At 36.1% G+C, this 24,103-nt stretch overlaps 1 pseudogene; it reads left to right on the top strand.

The window, feature by feature from the left end:
* The first annotated feature begins 1,106 nt into the window (after window positions 1-1,106).
* LOC129065366 (sodium/hydrogen exchanger 2-like) overlaps window positions 1,107-24,103 on the top strand; it is a 45,512-nt pseudogene continuing 22,515 nt past the window's right edge.

The raw sequence follows: 24,103 nt of genomic DNA, 5'->3' as shown, positions 1-24,103 counted from the left end.
TACACACACACACACACACACACACACACACGTATATATATATATATATATAAAAATCTGTTAACCTGTTACCTATATGGACAGTGTAATGTACATGCTTATCATTGAAAATTCAGGGCAAGGAATCACATGGAGATTACATAAAGCCTCGTTTTTTAGATGATTGGCTTCATTCTCTCTTTGAAGCTAATAATAGAATACATCCTACTTTAATTGCATTTTTCCCTGATTGCCATAGACAAAATAAATAGTTAAGTATTAAATGTTTGATGCTATTGAGTTTGGTAATCTATGTACCAAGATGTGCTCTAAAGATCTGATAAAGGAAAACAACAGAAAAGAAGACACCAGGCTTTGAATTCATGCCTTATTTTAGGATAATAAGAGAAAAGGGTATGACGACAGAGAAGGATGTGTAACCACCCTGGAGTTCAGCTTCTCTGGTGGAATCTTACTGAGTTCATTAGCAATGAATACATATTAATCATGACGAAACCTGAATAATTTGATTAACAAATAGAATAGGCATAATTTGCATGGGGTGTAAGTGGGAGTAGAAGTTCTACTAAAAATAGTACTAGTACCCTGCTCTTAACTACTAGGCCATTTAGAAGAAAGAAAAGGATTGTCCCCTGGAGTTTTCAGTGTTAGCTCATTTAGGTTTGTCAACCACTCCCCTCTCTCTGTGAAAACCAGGAACTCAATGTTTAGAGTTTCCGCCGAAAGCCAGTTTGAAACTGTCATTTTAGTTAGGATTCTTATATGCAGAGACCTTGATAGTCTGTGGAGGTTTAGGAATCCTTAGTGAATAGTTTTCCACATCCACCGGGAATGGGAGTGGTCTTGTAGTAAGAAAATAGATTGCTAGGCGGCCAGAATTCAGTTCCCAGTGTTTTTTCTCTATTGAGAGTTGGGATTGGGGATAAAATCCTTTTCCATGTGAATCAATGAATTTGTCCCAGCTTCCTCCCTTTTGCTGGCTCTAGGCTCTAATCTCATTCTAGGGAATAACAGCTCATCATTTCTCTTCGAGGACTCCAGGGAGCTTTTGGAGTTCCCACTGATACGTTAAGTACTGGCCAACAGATCTAAGGGGTCAGGGACAGTAAACTGCGTTCGTGAGGAGCTGCACGCGGGGGAGGAGGTCAAGTACTTCAGCAAGCACTGCGAGCAGAGCTGGCGATGGCCCCTGGGCTGTGGCTTCTGTTTCCTCTGCTGGTTGGGCCCCTCTGCTCCCAACTTCTAGGAATCTCTGGGGATAGCATGTGGCACTACCGAGACCTTAAGGCAGACAGTGGCAGCTGGGGACTCAAAGGAACGCTGAATATTGGCTCAATGGTGTTTGCTGAGTCACTCCTCTTCTCTCTGGATTACCGGCATGTGGAGGTCCCCTTCGAGTTCACACTGTGGATTATATTACCCTCTATGGCAAAGATAGGTAAGTGAAGAGTTTCTCAAGGGTCTCTTAGGGAGTTACCTAAAAGTAGGGACTGGCAAGGGCTTTTTCAAAGTGTTAAAACAGGCGCTTAATAAAATAAACCAGAGAAGGCAAGCTGGAATTTATTTGCCTCCTTCCGTGTGCTGAAAGTTTTGTTGTTGTTGTTGTTTTTTATAGCTTAAGCCTCCTTGCAGTGATTATGTTCAAATGTTCGTGGTCTACCAGCAAATGGAGGCAGGAATAGATTGAGCACAAGAACTTAGACTACAAAGGGTCACCATTGTTCAAGGATTGAGAAGACAAGGCTTTAAAACTTTAAAAGGGAGAACAAAGAAATCTTACAAGATTGATTATAGATACTAACAGACCTGTGTCTTTAATTGTCAAGTACTGAGAAAGGGGGACAAGTTTATTTTTATTTTTGACAAGATATGCCTTTTTGCTACCACTCAGAATTTAAGGGAAAAAACAAACTAAGAATAAATCCAGCCAAAAAAAAAAAAAGAAGAAGAAGATGATCTGTTGTATTTTCACTATTTTGCCTTTACAGACATGCTGAATTGCTAGTTTTATGGCTCTCCTAAGGAGACTTATTCTGTTATTCATTATATGTTCTTGAATAATTTATTTGCCTTTTGCCTTAATATTATTAAAATTATGAGGATCCTTTAACAGTTCAAAGTGCTTATCATTGAATGACCATTCCTTTGTAGATTCAGAACCATAAACAATGCTCCGAAAACATGGAAGAATTTGTAGAATCTTATCTTAAAATTAATTTATTCTAAAATAAATTATTTTTAGTATTCCAAATTTTAAGTGACTTTATAAAGTTTTACCATTCCTGATATAATATTTAGCAATGACACACATGAAATCCATAAATGTATAGCATGATAGATTGTCAGAGCTGGAAAATCTCTTAGAGACAATTCTCATCCAATCTTCTCACTTTATGAATAAGAAATCTGAGGCCTAGGAAAAGAAGATGCTTTGTAAAGTTCATAAACCAAAACTAGAATGTGGGTCTCATGCCTCTTTGAGGAGAAGTACCTGCTGTTCTGTGTGATTGTCATTAGAACTTGTAGATGGTTGTCTCTTTTAAATTATTTTTGCAGTATTAGAGGGTGTGAATTGGAATAAATAGTCTAATTAAATGTTAACGTCAAGATCATAGGATAGAAAGGGACTTTCCAATAGGCCATCCGTCCCCATTTGTTTAACTTGGGCTTTATTGGGACATCAATGAAAAGTAATTTTTTGCCATAACCTTGGTAAGCAAATGTAAATTTAAAAACAAACAAACAAAACTCCTTTCATGTTAGCATTCATTCAGCAAATATTTTTAAATACATTTTATGGATGGGGTATTATATTGGGCCCATGGGTTTCACAGATGAGTAGGACCCCATCTCTTCTATGAGGAGTTTTTAAATTATTTCTATTAATAGAGGAAAGACATGATCCTGCAGAAGATAAAGAAGGCAGCAGCACGGTGAAGTGGAAAGGGAAGATTATTTTGAGCTATTTAATATTTGTGCAAGTTTAGGAGCTAGTGCCTGGCACACAGGCAATCAATAAGTATGTATTAGATGAATAAAATACTTCTTTGTGTTTCATTTTTATAATTTCTAGAAAGGGAATAACAATGTGCACATTGCTATGTTGGTGTGAAAAGAGACTCTAATAGGAGAGTATTTGAAATTATTGAGAAATAAAGTCTAGCTTAGGAGCCAATTGAATTTCTATTCTGAAAACCTATTTATTATTTATTTGATAAATATCTGTCGAGCTATTCCTCTGTTCCAGCAGTGTGCTAGAGGATAGATGTAATAACTAGCCTTAAAGCTTTGAGAAATTTGTAGTCAAACTAATGAACATGCATATTAGAAAAGATGTCAGCAGTGTATTGGTGAGGACTCAGGTAGAGATGACTTTACGTCCTTTGCGTAGCACAAACAGTTGATGGTAATTACAGTCATGACCTTTAGGCTTCATGGAAGCTGGAGCATGATGATGTGGCATATAATGTCCGGCAGGGGTAAAAGAATACAGGTTAAAACATAGAAGCGCTGCCCATGTGCGCTGCTAGAGGTGGCTGCATTTCCCTTGGGGGCTTAAGAGCTCAGATCATTCTATGAGAAGAAAACAAACTTTATCATTGGGATTGTATTTTGATAATGCAGGGGTATGAATTAATGGAAGCCCAGGTCTGTCAATCAGATCAAGTGGCATTTTGGGGTAATTATAGCAACATAGGCCTGGGTTGTCATCCCATTTCTGTCACATATTTACTGTGTAACCATGGAAAGTCACCTTGCTTCTTAGACTCCAATTGCCTTATAAAGAATTAATTATGATTACTTATCAATGAAGAATTAGTTATGATGACGAAAGCCCCTTTTAGCTCTTATTATTCAAAAGAGACATTTAAATTACAGCTCTCATTTCTATACCTTTTAAAGCTCCTGGTGTCTATCAGTATCTTACTGATCTTGGGAAGAACAGAAGAATATTGCCAACTGATAAATGCATTGTTTGCATTTTAAAATATATGCCGACATTTGAAAATTATTCAGTAGACACATGAATAATCTTATTGTTAACTGCATTTTATTCTAGTATGCTTTTATTCTGGTAGTAAATATTTTCCATTATAAAGAATAATGTCTCCATTATGACACTGCATCTTTATTAAGTCATTATTAGAATGGAAAATGTGAAATGAATGAGAAGCTATTTTCCTGAAATCATGAGGCTTGACAAGAAGATTGACATATAGAGATGATTGATAATGAAGGTGTTATAATACTCTATTTTTTCTCTTTTCCAGGATTTCACCTCTCTAATAAGATGCCCACAGTTGTACCTGAAAGCTGCCTCTTTGTATTTGTAGGTCTCAACATGAGAGGACTAATTTACGGTTTAAATGACAAATCCCCACCAGTCATGGACAGTGATATATTTTTTCTGTATTTACTTTCACCGATAGTCCTTGATGCATAATAATTTATGCCCAGTAAGCCATTTTTCAAAAGCACGGGGACCATTCTGCTGTATGCTGTAGTTGGAACTATTGTGGAATGCATTTGGAATAGGTCTTTCCCTCTACAGCAAATATCAGGTGAAGTACTTCAAGATGTGTCATTGCTCCATAAACTTTGGTTTGGTAGTTTGATTGCTGCCGTAGATCCTGCGGCCATACTCTCTGTACTTGAAGAAATTTATGTGAATGAAAACTTCACATTTTGGTATTTGGAGAATCCTATTTAAGGATGCTGTTACTGTTGTAAGTATCCCAAGTGTGAGCTTTCCAGGCATTGCTTCAAGTTTCCTTATGCTCACCCCTGAAATTTAAATAATAATTGGATTTTGGTTTAAGCCATAAGTGAGCACTTTAGTCCTAGGAGTAAGTTTATGAATTGAGAGAATATGATTTACTGAACATTAATATGCTTTAGAAAATGTCAGTGCTTTCTTGACACTATATTAATCTCATATCGAGTTTATTAAACAAAAACTGAGATAAGCCTTCTGGAGGCCGCATTCCCAGTCATCTGAGATACAAATACCTTAGCCATGAAGGATATCTTCACAGTCAGTTTTCAGACAGAATCATGCGTAGTTTGACATAGATCTGTAGAAATATCTGTTGATATGAGGCAGCTTTCTGGCAACCCATACTGGGAAGAAAATGAGGAGTTGGACTTGAAAGCTGAGAAACCTCAGATTAGAAGAATGCACAGGGCATAATTTGAGGCTTTTTAAAAATTTTTGTTCAGTTACAGTTGTCCCACCGTTTTCCCCATTGCTCTCCCCTGCTCTGTCCCCACCCCCAGCTCCCACAGTCAATCCCTACCATTGTCTGTGCCCATAAGACTTTTCTGATTGATATATTCACTCTAATCTTTTTTTTTTGTATGCAAGTGCTCTATAAGCTGTTTAAGTCTTTCTGTGAAAGGCCAACTATCAAACCAGTGGATACTTTGGCTGGGATAGGACTTTTTTGCTTTGGAGAAGCAGGCATGGTTGTTGCCCTTATCACTTGCTTTGCCAAGACCACCTGGGTCATCGAATTCTCTTTGTATTCTTATATAGTTACCTTTCCTACCTGTCAGCTGTAATGTTCCATCTCCCAGGGATTGTGAGGTCAGTATCTGGACAAGTATTTGGTTTAGAGAGTTTGTTTCAGGAATGAAGTTTTATTTTCCACTAGAAATCCAGGAAATTTTATCCTCTCGATATGGTAGGAGGACCCTTCCTTTATGCTCTTATAGAATTTCTTACTTCTAATAAGAGACATGTAGTCATAGCTCTGCAAGTGTTATTGTGGCCAAGTGTCTGCACTCCCTGTAGAGATTAGATGGCTACATCGCAACTACCTTGCCTATGCTGGGTTTGGGGGTCAATTTGAGCATCTTAATTGCATAACAAAAATGCTGAGAATTAGGCTTGGGGCCACCTAGGGCAGTTCTCTATCTTTGGTGTCCCTGTGGTAATTAATTACATGACACACCATATAAATAAGCTTGGCATTAGCTCTTCATGTATAGATAAAATTTCTGCCATAGCAATAGAATATTTTTATGATTTTTTTCATAAACTACATGGCATATGCTATGCTTTTCTATTATCCATCACTGACATTTAACCAGTGATGACAATGTCTCATGTTTAATGATAAACATATAAGGCAGCTAAATAGTACTAAATCTAGATGCTTTTGTATTGTGAAACATCAAATCACCCAGGTGACTCAGCCCTCTACGGCCCAGATTTGGCACCTTGCAACTTCTGGCTTTTTCCAAAACTAAAATCACCTTTGTAAAAGGAAGAAATTTCAGACTGTGGAAGAGATTCAGGAAAATACAATGGAGCAGCTGATGGTGGTTAGGAGAACTGTGTGAGGTCCCAAGGTACTGACTTGGACGGGGACGGAGGCATCATTGTCCTATGGACAATGTTTCTTGTATCTTGTGTCTTCTTTAATAAATGTCTCTATTTTTCATAGTACATGGCTGGATACTTTCTGAACAGACCTCATATGTTTATATTTTTTTGTATCTCCATAATAGGTTTTTCGTTTGTGGTTACTATGACATTCAAATATAACAACCTATGTCTTTAGCAGTCTATTAAGTTCGTGATTGCTTAAGTTCAAGTGTATTCTACATTTTTAAATTACCTCATATTTATGTTTTTGACATCACATTTTACATCATTTGTGCACATTTATTAACTCATTATTGTATATACACATGATTTCCACACTTTTGCCTTTTAACCTATATACTAGCTTCAAAATTGGCCGATCTATAACTTTTACTAATTTTTTTTTATTATTAAGAGTTTCCCCCTATATTTCTTATTTTTATTTTTGGCTTTTCCTTCTCTGCTTAAAGAAGTTCCTTTATCATTTCTTAACTCCACCATCTTTATCCCACCCCTCAAATTTGATTTTTAAGTTAAGTTCCACAAAACTGATGCCATTTGAGTTTAGGTAACTCTAAATTTTAAAAGAATATACTCTGAATGATAAATGTGACACTACAATAGTCAAAAATAGTCTGTTTTAAATAAAGCGTTCTGGGTTGAAAACAAAAATTTTACCTAGGGTCTGGGTGGTTGTATTTTAATTTGTGCAGAGATTTAGTTTGTGTTTTTTAAAAAAAGATATTATTTATTCTATTTTTAGAGACAGGGAGAGGGAGGGAGGGAGAAAGAGAGGGAGAGAAACATCAATGCGTGAGAGATGTTGCCTCTTACACACCCCCAACTGGGAACCTGGCCCCTACTGAGGCCTGTGCCCTGACTGGGACTCAACCAGCGACCTGTTAGTTCACAGGTTGGCGCTCAACCCACTGAGCCACACCAGCCAGGGCAGTTTCTGCCTTTAATTGTCTTTCACCTTTATTGTCTGTGTTACCTATTATTAAAGACATGTAAAAAAGAAAAAGAAAAACCCAACATTTTTTTCTTTTTTTTCTAAAGCCAACATTTAATTATTCTACCATAAGACATTTTCCAGAGCTTTTAATATAGTATCTTTAAGCGGCTTCCTTCTTTTGAGCACTTTGGACTTATAAATAACTTGTGACGTGGAGATTGTCACCAAGTCTGGGTTCAGCCTTGAAAGAACAAACCATCGAGAAAATAATCTTCTCAAAACTACTTGCATTCTGTAAAAAAAAAATCTCTGGAAGCTTACCTTTCTTGTAAATTAAAGATCTTTTACTTGGGGTTGGAATTACATGTGGTTTTCTTAGAAATGTATTTGATAATCTTGTTTCTCTTGACTTTCAAAGGTAAAAAAAAATTCATTATTCTTGTAAACACCATATTAGGCTAGGGTTTTAGGGGCATCATTTTTAATTAAAAGCCATTTGTGTAAATATCCCTTAAAAACATATGTACCTGCATAAAACTTGTGTTTTGGTGTAGAACTCTGCCTTACCTAAAGTGCAATTATTTTGAATATATTTGAAAAAGAAGAGCACAAGCATTATTTAAAATTTTTGAGAGAATCTTTTAAAAGATGTTTTACTAATTGGAAAATTAATTTGGCTGAAAACATTGAATTAAGAAATGTACATTAATATTTGGGTCACCTAAATGACCAAATTAGATATTCAAAATTTGGAACCTGTAATTAAAATGGATAAAATAATAATTCAACTAATAGTCAATGCATAGATTTTAAATATTAAAAATATTTGAATAATTGAAATTGTATCTTTTGGTGATGGAAATAGAGGACTTCCTACAAAACCTTCTGAGCTTCAGTTTCTTATCTGTTAAATGTACATAATAACACCTACTTCACATAATGATTTTGAGTAATAAAGTAAAATAATGTATTAATGAAACGCCATTTAAATATGAAAAGTGAATTTTAGTCATTATGTAGTTATTCAGTGAATCACTGTGTTAAATAAGCATGAAGCAAAATGATAATCAAAGCCACAATGTTACCTTGGGAAAATTTACTCTTCCTTTCATTTTGCTCCATTGTTCGATATTTGGAAAAATATAGCGCAAAACATGTGCACTCAGTCAAGCATTGATCAAATTTTCAGAAATGTATGAATCAGGTCCTACCAGAAGGATTCCTGGTTCTTAGAATGGTCAATATCATTATTGATTTTTTTGGAGGACAAAATGGGGAAGCAACTTTCTTGTATTAAAAGTCATTAAAACTCTATTAGGAGAATTGTGAGACTGAACACTATTTTTAGCCTAAAAGCATAAGTGATCCAGCCTTAATGATGGGTGCTTTTAACAGTGGTGTATTGCATCCATTATAGAACTCATTTCTGTTCCTTTTCAATAATTCATTATTTCTGAAGTAAATAAGTACACATTTACTGATATTTTAAAGATAGTTATTTTATTATATTGTCTCCTGCTTTAGACAGCTGTTAAAAAAGAGTCCACCCATCAATAGCACCAATTGCTATAATACAAAATATTACATTGATTTTATTATAATGCAAAATAAATTATATGCATATATGCTTTATGATAAGTTAACAAGTCATTAGTGATTCTTTGAGATAAAAGATTCTTTGATTCCACTTCCAAGAATTTATCTGAAAAAACCTGAAACACTAATTTGAAAGAACATAGGCACCCCTACATTCATTATAGTTTTATTTACAATCACCAACATACGGATGCAGCCCAAGTGTCCATCAGTAGATGAGTGGATTAAAGTGTGGTACATTTACTTGGCCATAAAAAAGAAGGAAATCTTACCCTCTGTGACAGCATGGATAGACCTGGAGAACATTATGCTAAGTGAAATAAGTCAATCAGAGAAAGACAAATACCATATCATTTCACTCGTATGTGGAATCTAATAAACAAACTGAACTAACAAGGAAAAGCTCATAGAGAGCAAGCTGATAGCTATGGTGGGAGTTAGGGTGTGGAAGGATGGAGCAAAAAGCAAAAGGACTCATGGACATGGAAAACAGTGCGGTGATTGTGGGGGAAGGGGATATAAGGGAGACCAAATGGTAATAAGAAATTCAATAAAAATAAATGTAAAAGTATGCTTTTTAGTCACCATTGTATTTTGTTACCTTTAAAAAAAAATTGATGTGATGCGATCAGGCTACTACAAAGTTCTGGGGAAGTGAAAGCTCCCGAAGCAACCTGTCATTGTGAAAGCCAAGTTCTTCAGCACCAGGGCTGAGGAGAAGATTTAAGAGTGTTGGTGGGGCCTGTGTGCTGGGAGCTTGAAGACACACAGAGGGGAATCCATTAAATTCTCACAAGTGCTTTTAAAAAAATAAATAAAATAAAATAATTGACATATGAAGTTGCCTCTCTAGTTTCTAATTAGTTTGTATTTTATTCAGAAAACCGTTTGCTATTGTTGCCTACCATAATACATGGGAGAACAATGTTTGTTAATAACTCTGGTTGGGTCAGAGAGCTATGACCGTCTAATATTGCTTTTGAGATTTTCAGAAAATAGTAGGCATTGTTATTAAATTTGAAATTGACAACACATCTTGGCAGAATAAACAGATGAGCAGCCGTTCTTGTCTGGTATTATTTATATATAATATTAATGCAGTGCAGCATTTGCTGGCTCTGCAAATACAATTATGTCAATGTTACAGTGCAGAAAGCAGCAAACCAATTTATTTCTCATCTTCCACCCACATATTATACACATTTTTAGATACAGGGTTGTATTTTCTACAGAAAATTATTTATGCAACTAACATGTTAGTGATTCATATTCAAGAGTTTGAAGAAAATAATTTTACATTCTAATGAAAAGTGAATTTCTAATTATAGTTAAAATACCCAATACTATTTTTACATACCATTTCCCTCCATCATAAAATAACTATGCATTTTGTAAAAAGAAAACAAAATGAGGCATTTATAGAGCATGAGGTTTTGGAAAGGTGTTTTGTATAATGACAAATAGTTTTTTGTAATATCATAAATATATTATAAAGTTACTATTGTGCTTTTAAAGTGACTTACAAAGCTAAGGCATTAGAATTTAAGAACACTCTAGCCTAAGCCTCCAGTTTTATGAGTTTCAACTTTACCAGTTGGTGAATTTCATAATTCATCTATCTTACTATGCAATAATGTTTTATCCAAGAAGGTGATATCAGCAAAAAAATATCCTGTTTTATAAAATTTTTAAAAATATTTTTAAGTGGGGTGGGTGGGGCCAGGGGAAAGTAGTGGTGGGTAGAGGGAGAGAAATGTATTTGAAAAATGATAAAAAAGCAATAAATTTAAAAAATAAAAAATATTTTAAAATATATTTTATTGTATTTTTTATTGCCATTTTTCCCCTTTTTAATTACCTCCCCCCACAAAAATATATATAGTGTTTTATAAATTCCCTTAGCTTTCAAATCTGTTGGTCTCTAGTAGAAGACTCCCCTTTGTTAGCTAAAATGGTAGAACACTATGTGCCTGTAGAATATAGAGCTCATTAACTTCTTGGAAGGAGTTTGTCCTCTATCCCACTGACACGCAGATGACTTTGGCTGGCAACTGTGATTTTCATTATTTGCAGAGTCCAGATAAGGACATTCTATTTACTTTTTATCCTGGTTGACATTTTAAATACTAAATTTAAATTTAAAGTGAAACCCTAACTCACAATATGTACAGATATAAAATCAGAAATTATAGCTATAGTTCATTTAAAAAAAGATTTTAGTTATTCATTTTTTAGAGAGAGGATAAGGGAGGGAAGAAGTGGGGGAGAGAAACATCAATGTGTGGTTGACTCCCAAGCGCCCCCTACTGGGGACCTGGACTGCAACCCAGACACGAGCCCTGACTGGGACTCGAACTGGTGACTTTTTGGTTTGCAGGCCGGCACTTAATCCACTGAGCCACACCATCCAGGGCTCATTTTTTATTTTAATGGTAAACACTCTTCAAGAACATTTCTTAGAGATACCAAGTAAAATTACAGAGTTTCTTTAAAATGTTATTTTCTTTTTATTTCTTTCAAAATTTTTTATCAAGCTTATATATTCTTAGTCATTTGGAATAACTAAAGGAATGTTTGTGTAATTAATCACTGATATTAGAGCAAACACTTAAACAGAACGTAATAAAGATGGCCCCATTGATAAACAACTCTTCTGTTTTAACTCAGATTTTCCTAGAACAGAATAAAATAGGTTCTCACGGATGTGACTTCAGCAAAACTTATCTGGATCACTCAGCTTGCTCAACTTTGAGACTGCTATGCCAATGATGTTCTCAGGAAAAAAAACCCAGTAATTTTTACTGGGAATAATAAGAAAAAAGATCTGTAGTGAGACTTGCATACATGGGGCCTCAGTTTTTAATTTTTGAAAGAATATTCCAAGGAGTGCATGAATGAATGGGAGAATTTTAGATAAGATATCACAAGACCACTTCTGTAAAAAAAAAAGAAGCACTGGTATTTATCATGTTTCTATGACTCACACGCAATTTTCCCTATAGAGAAATGAATTCAGGAAGTGAGTAAATAATTCTTACATATCCTGTGTTTAAAACAATTACTTGAGTATAATTACTTATACTTGAGCATAAGATTACTCAAGAACCTTAGGAGAATGGATAATCTCAGTGAGAACTTAAATGAAGAGATAGTAAGCGTTTGAAAGAACATGGAAACCATAAGAAAGAACCAGCCAGAAATAAAGAATACATATCTGAAATGAAGAATACACAAGAAAAAAACAACAGTAGTTTAGATGAAGCAGAGGATCAAATCAGTGAATTGCAGGACCAAATGAAAGACTCTTCATGAAAGCAACAACAAAAGAATAAAAAAAAGAAAAGAAAAGTCTAAGGGACCTCTGGGACAATATCAAGTGTAACAACATCTGCATCATAGAAGTATCAGAAAGAGGAGAGAGAGAGCAAGGAATCAAGAACCTGTTTGAAGAAATAATGGCTAAAAAGTTCCCTAATCTGAAGAAAGAAACAGACACACAAGTCCAGGAAACACAGAGTCCCAAACAAAATAAATCCAAAGAGGTTCACATCAAGACACATCATAATTAAAATGGCAAAGGTTAAAAATAAAGAGAGAATCTTAAGAGCAGAAAGAGAAAGACAGTTACCTACAAGGGTGCTCCCATAAGGTTGTCTGCTGATTTCTCAACAGAATCACCCAAGCTAGAAGGGACTGGCACAAAATATACAAAGTGATGAAAAGCAAGGACATACTACCAACACTACACTATCCAGCAGGAGCATCATTTAAAATTGAAGGAATCCCTGGCTGGTGTGGCTCAGTGGATTGAGTGCCAGCCTGCAAACCAAGGGGTTGCTGGTTCGATTCCCAGTCAGGGCACATGCCTGGGTTGCAGGCCAGGCCCCCAGCAGGGGACGCATGAGAGGCAACCATACATGGATGTTTCTCTCCCTCTCTTTCTTCTTCCCTTCCCCTCTCTCTAAAATAAATAAATAAAAATATTTTAAAAATTGAAGGGAAAATACAATGAAAATAAACCATTTTTAAAAAATAGAAAAATGAAATTGAAGAAGAAATAAAGAGCTTCCCAGACAAGAAAAAAACTAAAGGAGTTAGTTACCACCAAACACTGTTGTGAGACATGTTAAAAAGGCCTTCTTTAAAAAGAAGGAAAAAAGAAATAGAGAGGAACATAAAGCATAAAATGGAAATAAATAGGTAACATAACAGTGGTCATTTGCCAGTGTAGAGTGGCTTCACTATGCAAAGACTTATAAAGGCCAATACTGTCTCAACCATGGTAGTTTTCATTTCTCTATACACTGAAAAAACATTGGATTTATTATAACTTGTTCTGTTTAGTCAAGTCTTATACTTGACTAAAACATTGTGTGTTTTTTTCTGTGGTTGATTGAATTGTTCATGAATTATCTAAGAATTTTAACTGAAGATGACCACTGACATTTTTTAGGGGGGAGGACATTTGTGTTAATGTTTTGTGGTGATCTCTTTTTCTCCCTCTCAGCTTATGATGTAATATCAAGCTGGTTAAAATTAGGTCTGACTAGTACAAAATAATATATATTTTACACTGACCCAAAAATGAAATCCATTTGTAAAGTAAAACTTCACTGGTGTAACAGCACAAAAATTCCCATTTCCTCATTCTTCTCAGACTTGTGAAATGATTTACACGTAAAGCATTGATTGCTGCATCCATTGTTTTAATGTGTTAAAATAGCAACTATACATTCAGAGCATTATTTAAATTTAGTTATCTATACATAATGACCTGGTACTTGTCCCGTTCCCTTTTCAGAGTGAAATGCACTTCCTATTTTCTCTTCCTTAAAACTAAAAAGCAGAAGCATGGAATTAAAACAAACCTTATAGTTGTACAGAAACTTAAAGATGATTTAATCCAACTCCTTCATTTTTCAGATGAGAAAACTGATGCCAGAAAGATAAAAAGTTGCATGGATAAATAATTACACAGTTCAACAGGAGCATAACAAAGTCATCTCAACAGATCAGAATCTCTTCTACTTTCAGAAAATCCCTGAAGAGAACAATTCTACATGAAGCTCAGCCATTTAGAATTATAAATTGTGGTTAAAGGACACATAACACAAAATTTACTATCTTTACTCTTTTTGTGTACATTTCTATAGTGTTAAATATATTCATATACAGCTATTCTTTCTTGCTTAAATCTATTTTGTTGTCACCTTTTTTTGAGACTAAAAGTCATATTATTTTATAAAAAGGCTCAGTTGTTTTTGTACTCTCGGAGTGACAGCTCTAAGATGTGAAACAATACATAATGGATGATGTCTGGAGATTTTGTAACTGTTAACTAAATATCAAATCCTATTATGTACAAATATGCTACTATACCTATAAGGCAAAAAAGAGACTGTTGGAAGAGTTATAGCCGTATCAGTGAATAAAGTCACCATCTTTGTTTTTATATACTGAAATACGACTAAAGAGAAGCATTCTTTGCACAAGCCACATAAATTATTTTATTTTACTATAAAATACAATTTTTGCATTTATTTCATGCAAAGGAAGATTTAATTTCAGGCTTATAAATTTTAACATTGTGATGAAACCACTATAAAGACATTTTTCCATGATTTTTTATTATAGAAGTCTATGGGGAAAATAATGTTTGGTTTTGGCTGGTTGTTAATATATAGAGAGGTTCTTAGGTATAGCTGATTCAATTAGTATCTGAACTACATACTCACTAGCTTCATTTCTGATTTTAGCCATTCGAAACCTATTGGGGCTGGAGTCTACACATTCTCATTGGGTGGGAGTCTCTGGGGTTAGGATGGATTACAGTTAATCTTTTTTCAATCCTGAATGAGATACACTTTAATTCAAACAAGTATTTATGAGCTCCTACTTCATGCTTAGTGCTGTTCTCATTGTTATGGGAAATAAGAGATAATTTTAAAGCAAAGTCCTTGCTTTCAGAGATTTTGTAATTGACTTAAATGAGGCAAAACATACACATGAAATAATAGGTTGACTACAAGGAAGATAAGAAACACTCAGATGTATGCTTTCAACTGAAAGCCATTCTCTTCTGTCCTGCACAGGCCTTGAGCAGAGTGCCTTGTGGAGGGGGCACAAGGACTGAGAACTAAAAAAAAAAAAAAAAAAAAAAAAAAAAGGCAGAAAGGTGGGGTATGTAGAAAAAGGAGAAGAGTAGTCTGGCTTCATGGCTCTATCAACACTGAGGACCTAGAGGCTGTAAGCATTTTCTGCTTGCTTCATCCTTTTGCCTTTCATAATAACTTCTTGTAATCTTCATTCAATATTGCACAGCTTCTGATTCATATTAACTACTTTAGATGATGAGGGCAATGCGTAACTAGCTTCTCGTTAAATCTTCCAGAAAGTAGCCATAAGACAACTAATTTTTTTATGTTATGCATAGTTGAGCACATTTTATCCATTTCATTCCCCCAGAATTGTGAGTTCCTATAACACAATAACAATTGTGTATTTTTCTGCTTTACTCATTAACTAGGATGACATAGATGCTTTTCAATGAAAAGAACCTGAATCTTTGAAAATTTTAGAAAGATTTTTTATTTAGGGCCTTGCTTGAGCATTTTAGCTATAGAACAGAGCTTTAAGAAGCCTTGAAATAATGCTCTAACTTCAGAAAAGTAGGAGCACTTAGATTGGCAGAGGATTGAGTGAAAAATACATCTGGTACATTAGAAGTTTCAATTATGGGTGTTACTGAACAGCAAGAGAGGTCCTGCTGCCCACCACCACCTTCTAGACAAAATTCTGGAGGCAGAGATGTAGTGATAAAGGAAAGGAGTCTTTATACAAAAGCTACACAATTTTGGAATAACAGCTTGGAATAACAAAATATGCATTTGTCCCTCAAGGTTATCAATTAAGGCTACAATCTTTAACTCTTTGGTTACAGCTTTAATCATGGAAGTTTATCAGTTAAGGCTACACTTGTTACCTCTTTAGCTACAGCTATAATCATTAAGCTCACCAATTAAGGCTAAACTCTTTAACTCCTGAGTCCCCCAATCATTCTCCCTGTTAGTTTTTAATTATCTCATTTCTATAGCTTTAGTTTACAAACTAAAACAATACAAGATACAAAAGCTACACAATTTTGAAAAAATGGCAGACTTCTGCCTCAGAGCCCATCCCCTCCAGAACACCTAAAGAAGAGTAGTCCTGCCAGCCTCTGCCAGGCCAGCCCAATCCTAGGCTGGGCCCAGAGTTTTTTCTGCAATTCAAATATCATCCTTTGGGAAATGCAGGCAGCTGCAGCATGATCATCCAGGCATCCTTGAGGAAGAGAGCCAGAGAGCCAGTCTCTGCTGTCCTTTTACTTTAAATCTTTTGGCCCATAATTTCACGTGCTCTGAAGGTGTTCATCCTTTCAGCCAATCCTGTCTTAGACTGTTTACCATTGTCTTGGGCAACATCCTCCTGTGGCTCCTCCCTTCTCCTCCCCAGTAAGCTGATCAGATCTCTCTGTATTAATTCCCCTCTTTAACACTTCTGGACCTTTGTAATTTCACAAGACAAAAGGGCAAAGGTCTCATTCATTCTTCTGCTGCATTCTACTTCCTGCTGGCCATGGGCATAGTCCTACTTATCCCCTGGTCCAGAGATCCCTACTAGAAAGGGGGTCTGGAATGGAGGGAGTCCTTCACACAAGGGAGAAGGCTCTTGCAAAGTCCAGATCAGTTGGCTGTTCCTTGGCATGCACAATGTCTAAAGGATAGCATTGTTGAACAAGTTGGCATCCTTGTTGTACTCTGGAGGTGACAAATTTTGCAAGAGAATCAGGAGGCACATTCAGAACCATAACAACTAAATGACAAAGGTAAGGACCAATTCTGTGATGTCTCTGATTAAGACAGAGTGGCTTCCTTGGAGGAAGGTGTGCAAAGCATGTCACACCTGTCCAAAGCCCTTTTGCCCACTATATTTAGAGTGAGGGGAAATATCCTAGGATTCCCCTCTTCAACACTTGTGTGCCCCTTCTGAATAAACTATTAGAGCATAAAAGAAAAACAGTTTTAAGCAAAGCTGACAGACTGCCCCATATTTCACCAACTCAACCACACAGTCCAGTTAAACTATTGAGTCTCAGGAAGTGACAATGCAGATAGGCTTCTCAAATGAAGCTTACAGAGTGTAAACAATCTCCTAGGTAAATGATTTCTTAGGGATATGCCCTATGAAAATAGAATGAAGAATATACGGGTTATTTCACACAACAACGCACAAACCATTCTCTTAGTCCACGAAACTGCCTTGTGAGAAGACATTCAGTTTCCAGGCTTTTGCTGGAATGATATTAGACAGCGACAACCTGAAAAATTCTTTTTTGTCTGTAAATCGAACATTTCTGGTGATAACATCAGGTACTGAATTGACATCTGTACACAGACACCAGTTCAACTTCCAAGTGAGAACAAGACTTCAAAGAGAGTTAATTGCATTAGAATGTAATGTGCGCCACTGAGCATTGTGATTTTCCTTTAAACACGATTTTTTCTTCTTAAGATCACCCTCATTTTCACTAAAGGGTCTGCATTAAGTCCAGTTTTATTTTTTTCCATTCATTTGCATAAACACAAGAACATGCAATCTTGCCTGATCACATAGCATATTTAAGTCTGCTTTGGTGGAACTCACCCAAAGAACCTTTAGACTGAGCTTTAGTCAGCCCTTCAGGGTGCAGAAGCCAAGCCACACAACTGCCATCCAGCTTTGCTTGCAGTACCTACATATCTCCTCAAATCCTTGAGTTTCCCATTATGTCTTAAGGTTCCTCCTTGCTATCTTTCAGCAAAGCAACCTGTGTTCCTTCCCTGAAAAGACTGCCATGAACTGCATGACCAGACAAGGTACCAGGCCATTTTTCCAGTGGGATTTTGTTAGCTTTGAAATTCAATCTCAGTTCCTCAAGGCATTCTGGTAACAACCAGAATCCAGGTATGCCTCCTTCAGGCATGGCATTCCAGTCAGTCTTGGTTAACAAAACCACCAACTGCAACTGGTTTTATTCAAGGAAACTTCATGCCATCATTCACTTATTATGAATGCCAAATTCTAGAGGGATCAGATAGGGGGAAAAATACAAAGTGTGAAGGAAAATCATTGTCCTTCCAATAACTACCAAGATGACATTTCCATGCCTTATACCTTCCCATTGTTTTCTTTCCCACTTGATGTGGTTTTAACTCTTCCTGAGAAACTTCACTTTTCATCCAGAATAGAAACAAAGCAAAATTCAAAGCAAAGACAGAGCTCCAAAAGAAGAAGGGGGACTGGAACTAGCCTTAGAGTCTTGTTTCATAGCGACCGGTCACACAGATGACTTTTCTCAGGTCTCAAATGGCCCAAAGCCTCACTGGTAGAGGCACTCTCTCACCTACCAATTTCTCCACTGGTCTCTTGTCAGAGACATGACCTCTCACCCCAGCTGGTACACCAACCAGCATTCCATGGCACAAAGCTCCAATGGTAACGGTACTCTCTTGCCTACCAGTGCGCCCACTGGCTTCCGGGCAGAGACATGACCTTTCACCAACTGGTCTAATGGCAGAGACATTCTCCCCTGCCCTCAGCCTGGCTCTACCTGACACCAGGTGATTTTCCTAGCTCCCAAATGGCAGAGGCATTTTCTCCAACTGGTCTCACAGATGAACTCTACTAGGTCCCAATGGCCAAACAGTAGAGACAGAGGATTCCCGATTAATACGAAACAACAGAGTTCAAACCAGGTCCTCACAGGATCAGAAAGAAAGCAAAGAACAAAGCAAGCAAAGTATAACCACACGCAAATGTTGCGGTTTCCTTTCTTTCGGGTTTGAAACTTTCACAACCTCCTTTAGCCTTTACAACTTTCTACACACCTTCTGCAACTTTCACAAACCTTCTACATATCTTTACTCGTTTAGAAATAACTATAACTCACTTTCAAACCTTGTTATTTTCTCACAACAGGAAGGACGATATTCTAACTCAGTATCTGGCAGCCAAGAGTCCCTAGCTTTGCAAACACAAAGAAAAGTAAAAGGAACATTGTCACTTTGCATTGGGGGTTGCCATGTTTTTCCAAAAGAAATTTCAAATCTTCTTCCAGTGTTCCCTTTCAGTATCAACCACAGCAGCAGGATTATAGTCCAATAATTAACAGTTTTATGTCAAATGGAAGGAATGTATATAAAAGATAAGATTGAGCTGCCATGACCTTGGCTTCAGGAAGTTTTAATTGGGGTCTGGAAATAATTATATTACTTTGAAACTCTTTGAGGTAATTTTTTTATCAGGATGTAGAATTAATAATAACTGTTATTTATCTTTAGTGTTGAAACTGTGTAGGTCATGTATGTGATTATTCCCCATGGTTTGTGCCTTAGTAAGATATTTTAGGAAAGCTCATTTCTCTCTTTGGTTTTCTGATTAAGTCAGAGAAGCTGAAGAACCTTTTCCTTTTTTATGCTCAATATCTATTTATTGAATATATTTTTAAATTAATTATTAATATGACTTCACTTTGTGTGCTCCCTAAATAAAAGAGTGGTAAAATGTTTGGGGGACTGGCAAAATATTGTTATTTATAGGCTTATTGAATGTCTAGTATCTACATACAAAATTTGTATATAGAGATACAACTCTTTTTTAAATATTAGAGCTTGCTGACACTTCAACAATATAGTAATGGTGAGAGTGAATAAATGGTTTAAATTGATAGTCTAATAAATGACCTAAGAAGAAAGCTATTCTCACTTCCTTTAAAATCCTTGTTATGTTATCTTAAAAAAACTGTCTGTTGTTAGAATATGGTTCTTCAGTGGCTTTACTTTATAGAAAAATAATCTTTTTCTACCTTTTTCCCCCCTCTTTTCAGTTTTGTTGAAATAACACTTTGGAATTACATAGTGAAGAGAAAAAGGAATAAAATAGAAAAATGACAACAAAAATTCAGTGTTTCATGATTATATATAGCAAGTGTTAGACAACACCTGATAATGGAGGGGAAAGGAATAAAAGAGGTAGGAACATGAAACCTTAACATGTGAGTGAAAATTATTGCTGAATTACCACATGGGGAGTGCCAAGGTGCAGGAAGACAAATTTAACTTAGGTAGACAGGTTTTATTTGTTTTACATGAAGAGCTACAGGAACCTTATCTGATTATTACTGGTGAAGATTCAATATGGATCTGTATATATATGTGTTCTACATTGTAGATTCTAGTGCTAGCTGTTACCCAGAAAGATGAATAGTTATAACTTAATTTCATAGCAATTTACTATTGTACCATATACAGTTTGCTATGTAAGGTATGAAGAGTATATAAAGTAAAATATATCTGAAATATTTTTAGTATATTATTTCACCATAGGTTTTGTTGTTTTAGATCTTTGGCTTTTACTTAGGAAGTACACACTTGGGATGCTTATAGTAATTTTTTTTTGTATGAGGAAGATATTAAGAATTTTTTTAAATTTAATTTTAATTTATTTTTTCTTTTTTTTAATTAATTTTTTTTAATATGAAAAATAAGTATATCTACAAAGGGTAATTTTTGTCTACTTTAACATGAAGTGGCATAGGGTAATAGGTAGGCTGTAAGTTCCCAAGGTAGTTAGAAGTGGGCTCAAATCTTTACTCTGCAACTTTCTAGTTATTTAATCTTGGGTCCTTTACTTATTTACACTTTGGGTGTTTTAATATTATGAGGATTAAATGGAATCATATGTGATACATAAACACTCAGTATTAATAATTCTAAGTATTTTATTAGAAATGTGCTGTATTCATTAGTTAACACATCAACATTGTAATCCTGATTTATCTCTAAATTTTACACGAGTAACTTTAATTAAACCTGACTCTTACACCTTCATTAACTGTTCTTTCCTTGGCTAAAAGAAATGACCAAATCATATTTCTGATTTTGCATAATTGATATTTCATCTCTATATACCTTACAACTTTTTTTTTGTGCCAGATCTACAAAAGAAATGGAAATGATCTAAGTGTGTACGTGGAGGGGTACCTTAAAACCATAGCTACTATATGCATATTTATCTGGCAATTTTATTTATGAGATGTATGATTGTGCGTCTGCACTTAAAAAACAGAATAGAAAGAAAAGTTACAATAAATCTTTGAAAATAATCACTGGACATGTACACTGTATTTTTGATTGATATTTGTACTGTCAGAGCAATCTCATGTCACCTAAGATTATGAATGAGAATGGGAACCATTTATGGAGGAGTGGCATACAATGCACAGTAGAGTTCAATAAACATTAAACAATGGTTATTGGAAATGGCCTTAGAACAGACATGAGTGTGTGTTCACTGGGTACCAAAAAAAAGGCAGGTTGTATGGAAAGTAACCCCACAGGGTGATCTGACCATGAGTTCCTAACTGGGCAGGGCATGGTGGGTAGTCATGCCTCCCGCATATAATTTTTGAGTAAAATGTTTATGCTTGTCTTAAGCAAGTTCTGTTCATTGTTTCTGTCCATCTAGTTTAACACACCTTTGAAACTGATTCTTTTGACACCCCTCTTTCTAAGACATCACCATTCTTGAGAGAGCAAATAATCTTAAGTATCTTGTTATCCAGTCTCCACCTTGCTTTCTCCCACCTTCATGCAATCTTACTTACATCCTGCCCTTAATTTCAAATGCATAGAAGAAACTGCAAAACTGTTGTTCTTCAGAGCATTTGAGATCTTGTTCCCCAGCATATGGCATCTGTTTGGCTCAAATAAACTCTTCTAGAAATTCTCTACAGGTTTGGACATTTCATCTGTGGACATTATAGTGCGTTCATGATGGTAATAATACATTGTGGGTAATATTTTAATTACCTCCTCTAAAGTTTTAAAAGATGCAAACAAAACACTCTTGACACTGAAAGACACCAGACAACATGGAGTATTTCAGGAATTTCAGCAGATGCTCAATGTGAATCCCACTTCCTGAAGAGTTCATTATTCCATTTCTCCAACAATCACAAAAATAATGTCCAAGAGAATGGACATTTGTGCCTACTAAATTGCTTTAATTTCCTTTTTTTTTTTTTACAAAATAGAAAATGAAAATAAAACTTGCATGTAACAGGTGGGAAAACAAGAAATTTATGATAATTACAGGTCACCAAATGCTATTTATTAGAAGAAATTATTAAACATAGTAAAGATAACAAGGAAGTGAATTCACTTGAGATTAATTAGCACTTAACAATTCACATAAGGCTTTTGATGTCCACATTATTTTTAGATATTTTTAATATGGTTCAGGAACTGACTTAAATAATAAAACAATCCCAGTAGCCAAATAAAACTTACTATTTATGAGACACCCAGACTTATAGTAAGAGTTCAGTTTTCGCTTTCAAAATTTGCGCACAAAACTACAACTGAAAGCAAAGAATCTGTAACAGATGATTGACTATGACATTTTTGAAAGGCTGGTCACTTACTAGTTGATGAAGCCTATCTAGTTAATGTAGCTGAGGCTAAAGTGAAAATGGAGCAATTAAAATCATTTTTAAATTTTTGTCCTGGTGTTACCAGACAGGGACAAGGACCGGAACAGGTCTGCCTTGGGCCAACATGTAGAGTGTGGGTTCTTGAATTCGTGCAGGACAGGTTTCTCAAAATGAGTCCAGGCAACTATGAGAATGAGTACGTTTATTAAACCTGGGGATAGTGAAAAAAGGGGGGTTAGGGCAGAAGAAGCAATAGGGGAAAGGCTAGGCGGGGCTGCTTTTGGTCTCTAGAAACATTATGGCAAAGAGGTGAGCCCAGGTGGGGCTGCTGTTAGCTCCCTGGGGAGTCAGAGGAAAGGGAGCCTCAGGGACAAGTTCAAGGGGTTAGCCTGGGACAAACTGCCACTGCCCTTTGTTCACCTGATTGTAAGTTCCGTGGTGTCCCTTGGAGTTTACCGGGAAGGGAAATGCGCAGGCATGTTCCCAGGCCTTTGTTTTGAAGGTTTTAAAGGCTGAAAGTGTAAGGGTGGTCTTTAGGGTGTATCTCAATAGAATGTTCATCAGCTTTTCCAGGTGTAAACTTTTAGGGTCATGGTCTTTGCTGATTGGCCAGCATCAAGGCAGGGGGTCCTTAGTCATTGTAGCTGGTCCTGGCATCAGCTGCCTGGTTTTGCAGCTTGTTTCGGCCTGGAACTGAAACACAACTGAGACCTAGATTTTATCTCTAGGAAGGAAATGCAGGGGGAGGATCCGAACCACATGACCAGTGATATGAAAGGTCCGAGGATCTAAACAGCATGATCAATCCTATGCTAAGGGAGGAGAGGTCACCCTGGGGGCGAGGTCCTAGTTTTTCCAATGTTGCCCATTCTTACGCACCCATGTCTTTCTGCCCTGGTGCCCTTCTGTACCTGGCCTATCATCCTTGCTCTGCTTATGTCTGTCTAACTGCCTACCACACTTCTAGTTAGAAAGTTTTAATTTCAGACCCTCCTATGTGGTTATTTTAGGTTTCTGAGTTTCTTAGGCCCACGCAATCTTCCCCTGAGCTTGTCAGCTTTAGTATGTGGTGATTTTTTCATTCACCTTTCCAAGAAATGGAAAAGCAAAACATCATGTTGATTGGACATGTTACACTGGAAAAGCATCAGTCATCATTGACACAAGTGAAATACCTTGTGTAGAGGAGAAATATAGATCGACGTTCTTAAGAGCATGGGCTCTGGAGGTAGAGTCGTTAGCTTCAATCCCAGCTCTGCTACTTCCCAGCAAAGTGACCTTGAGAAAGTTATTCAGTGTCTCCAGGCCTCACCTGTAGCATGGAGACAGTAACTGTGTCTGTCTCATCAAAGTCAATCTGAGAACTAACTGAGCTGCAATATAGATAAAACACTTAGAAGATATACGCGTAACAAATTAAGCACTTAAGAAATTCAGTGATATTTATATATAAATGTGTATATGTATGTTTTAGCCTCATCAGCCTGTCAAAAAAGAACAAGGGTTAACCTTGACAAATGGCATTCTAAATCATTAACTATTTTAAATTGGTATGCATTTAACTGATTTCCATGGTTTTAATTGGAATGAGGTAATCCCAGAGGGCCTGCAGGAACTTTAAAGAAAACTGTCAATCAGTTATTATTGATATTAAAGGAAATGAAGGTGAATC

This window comes from Pteronotus mesoamericanus, unplaced genomic scaffold (genome assembly GCF_021234165.1).
Source record: "Pteronotus mesoamericanus isolate MK-2021 breed Mesoamerican mustached bat unplaced genomic scaffold, CSHL_Meso_final contig_177, whole genome shotgun sequence".
In the NCBI taxonomy this organism is placed as follows: domain Eukaryota; kingdom Metazoa; phylum Chordata; class Mammalia; order Chiroptera; family Mormoopidae; genus Pteronotus; species Pteronotus mesoamericanus.
The sequence above is the reverse complement of the archived record's forward strand: the minus strand, read 5'-3'. Positions and strand labels throughout refer to the sequence as shown.